Raw genomic sequence first — 3,319 nt, forward strand, 5'->3', positions numbered from 1 at the left:
TGAAGAGTGGGAACTGTAAGATGCCCTGTGATAATTTAGATCAGAGGTCAGAAAGCTATGGCCATAGTAAATAAAATCTTAGAGCACAGCCAAGCCTATTCTTTTTTTTTTTTTGAGATGGAGTTTCGCTCTTGTTACCCAGGCTGGAGTGCAAATGGCTCGATCTCGGCTCACCGCAACCTCCGCCTCCTGGGTTCAGGCAGTTCTCCTGCCTCAGCCTCCTGAGTAGCTGGGATTACAGGCACGCGCCACCATGCCCAGCTAATTTTTTGTATTTTTAGTAGAGACGGGGTTTCACCATGTTGACCAGGATGGTCTCGATTTCTTGACCTCGTGATCCGCCTGCCTCGGCCTCCCAAAGTGCTGGGATTACAGGTGTGAGCCACTGCGCCCAGCCCTGATCCTATTCTTTTACAGGTTGTTTTCCTGTTACAACAGCGGAATTGGTGAGTAGCGACAGAGGCTATGTCATCCACGCTGCCTGAAATATGTACTATTTGATTTTTCATAGAAAAGGCCAATTTGCCAATTTCTGATTTGAATAAATGTGATAATACTTTAAAAACATAAAGCTGTAGTGTAAAAATTAAATTAGTGAATGTTTGGGTCATTGTCATTTTTTTTTTCTACACCAGATGAGGTTACATTTCTCAGGGGATATCAAGGCATGAGAATCATAAACAGAAAATAAGACATGAGCATCTGTTTTTTTTGTTTTTGGAATCTCGCTCTGTTGCCCAGGCTGGAGTGCAGTGGCACGATCTCTGCTCACTACAACCTCTGCCTCAAGTTATTCTCCTACCTCAGCCTCCTGGATAGCTGGGACTACAGGTGTACACCGTAATCACAGCCAGCTAATTTTTGTATTTTTAGTAGAGACGGAGTTTCACTATGTTGGTCAGGTTGATCTCGAACTCCTGACCTTAGGTGATCGGCCCACCTCAGCCTCCCAAAGTGCTGGGATTACAGGCGTGAGCCACCACGACCAGCCATCTTTTCTTTTCTTAAAGGAAAGCATCTGGCAATATTATTGTAATTTGATTGGATATAAAAATATTTAATTTCCTCTGGATAGCCAAACCTCTCTGATATGAAACCTGAGGAAGGCAGAAGTGAACTTGGAGGACTCAGATGGAGAGAGGTTACTATCCACCAGCATCTAGGGAGCCCAAGGCTTCCCCCAGGACTCTCCTGAGCCTGTGTACCCTTGGAGACCTTTTGAGTATCTTCTGTACCCTTTAACCCCACCCCTAAGTCCTGGGAGAAACACAAGCCACATTAAGACATGGGACAGGCCCAGATATGCTTGACAGAAAGGCTAGGGGTGGCTTTGAGGCCCAGTTAATATTCCAAAGTGGTAACTTTAGCAAAATTGTATTGGTATTGAGAAAAATAAAAAATGTCAAATTTGTGGTGCTGTGGCACACCTGCCTCTGCCATGCAGCACTGCAGCCTGTGGGAAATGAGAGAGCAGGAGTTGAGAGGGAGGCTGCTTTCCCTGCACCCAGACAGCGGAGGAGGAAGGAGGTGATAGAATATGAGGCTAGGAGAGGAACCTGGTAGCCTTGCTCTCAGATGGTCAGAAAGCCCTTGGCCTCACCTTGGACTGACCAGGCAGCTCTAGTTTAAGCACAAGATAGTCTTTCGCCCTTCGCAGCTGTGGGAATACTTTTTCTTATTCTTTTCCTCCAACTGCTGCTAAAATGGCCAAACTTGGGTCAAATGTTGCCCAAGGGACCAAACAAGAGGCAAACAGCCTCTAAATATATGTAGATCATGAGCAGAAATCTGAGGCTTGGAGAAAGGGCTGCGAGGCCATGAGCTCTTTGGGGTGTTAAGGGCAGACTCCCATCCCAAGGACTTTCATGGAGAGGGGAAGGACTGGGTAAGTTCAAGTTTTCTGGTCAATATAATAAATGAACCAGAAGCTTTCACCAAACAAACACCCTAGCCTTATTAAAGATACAATGGGGCTGAAAAAACACAAACACCAAGCAGAAACAATCTGACCAAAGTGAGACGTTGCAGTCCAGTCTCATGGGTCCAGCCGCTCAGTGGCCAAATAGACTGAAGGGCCGGGTATTTGCTCTTCTGCAGGTTTCCAAGAAATGGTCAGTAAAGCCGGTTTTTCAGTTGGTGCTGGACGCCAATCACAATCTCCTGTGGTCTGTGGCTTACAGTGCTCCTAAATCCAGCTGAAGACAGGCTGACAGCTCCTAGAAGTTGGTCACAGAGATGAAGGCATTGAAGGAACAAAACAGGGAGTCCATGATACCTCAAAACACATTGACCGTGACTTGGTCAGAGGCCTGGTCCTCCCCCATGGGGGTTGTCCTGGTGTGCCTCCACCATCTGATCATCATTCATTTTCATGATCTTTAGGGCTGCGAGGTCCTTGCGTAGTGTGGACACTTCCTCTTCCTGTGTTTTCTTCTCCTTGTGCAAAAGAGTGTAGTCAATGGTCTTTTGTAGAATGATGGTTTTCCTGAGCTTTTGGGAGCCAATGCAGGAGTCCTGCTGCTGGCTGGGGGGGGACGATGATCTGAAGGTCATCACAGCCTCTCTTGATGACATCCTTCTTCTGCTCAGCCTATGTGTGCTCACCACAACCGGTCCTTGTAGGACTCCTGGTAGTAATCGCCGTCCTCATCTGTGTTGGGGACAGAAGAGGCACTGGTGGAACTGATGCTATTAGCTCTAGACGCTACCCTTCCATTGTGGCATTGTGGGCACTTTCTATAAAAAACATGAAGTCTGAGCTTTTATAGCTGTAGACATATTCCACCTTTACCCAGGGGTCCTTGGGACAGGCACCTGGCTTCATCATCCTGGACGCACCGGACCAGAAACAAGCTCTATTTTATTTTTTACCTGCCAAAAAGAATGATATATTTTGCTAACACCTCTAGGTGATGATGGTTGATCAAATACTGTAAACAAACATAATTCAATGTTTGATGTTGCCTATTGAAGCTAATTCCTTTCTCTTTTTCTAATGATACTTTGGACCACATATGACGATAGTTGATGGTAGAAAGCATGAGTGACATGGGTCAAATGATCTGCGTAGCAGGTTCAAATACGTCTCTCATTAACTTTATGACCTTAATCAAGTTGTTTAAACTCTCTGATCCTCAATTTTTCCATCAGTGGGATTGAGACTAAAAACATTGAATCATAGTTTGTACAAAGAAGCACTGAGTAAGATGCTTGCCTGCCTTCCTGCCTGCCTTCCCCCTTTTCTTTCTTTCTCTCTCTCTTTCTCTTTCTTTCTTTCTCTCTTTCTTTCTTTCTTTCTTTTCTTCCTTTCTTTCTTGCC

At 45.5% G+C, this 3,319-nt stretch overlaps 1 pseudogene; it reads right to left on the reverse strand.

Annotated features, from left to right (window-relative positions):
• Positions 1-2,112: 2,112 nt before the first annotated feature.
• LOC105712753 (max-like protein X) lies at positions 2,113-2,827 on the reverse strand (annotated as a pseudogene).
• Positions 2,828-3,319: the final 492 nt, after the last annotated feature.

Source organism: Aotus nancymaae, unplaced genomic scaffold (assembly GCF_030222135.1).
Source record: "Aotus nancymaae isolate 86718 unplaced genomic scaffold, 86718_ANA_hifiasm-v0.15.2.pri h1tg000008l, whole genome shotgun sequence".
Taxonomy (NCBI): Eukaryota; Metazoa; Chordata; class Mammalia; order Primates; family Aotidae; genus Aotus; species Aotus nancymaae.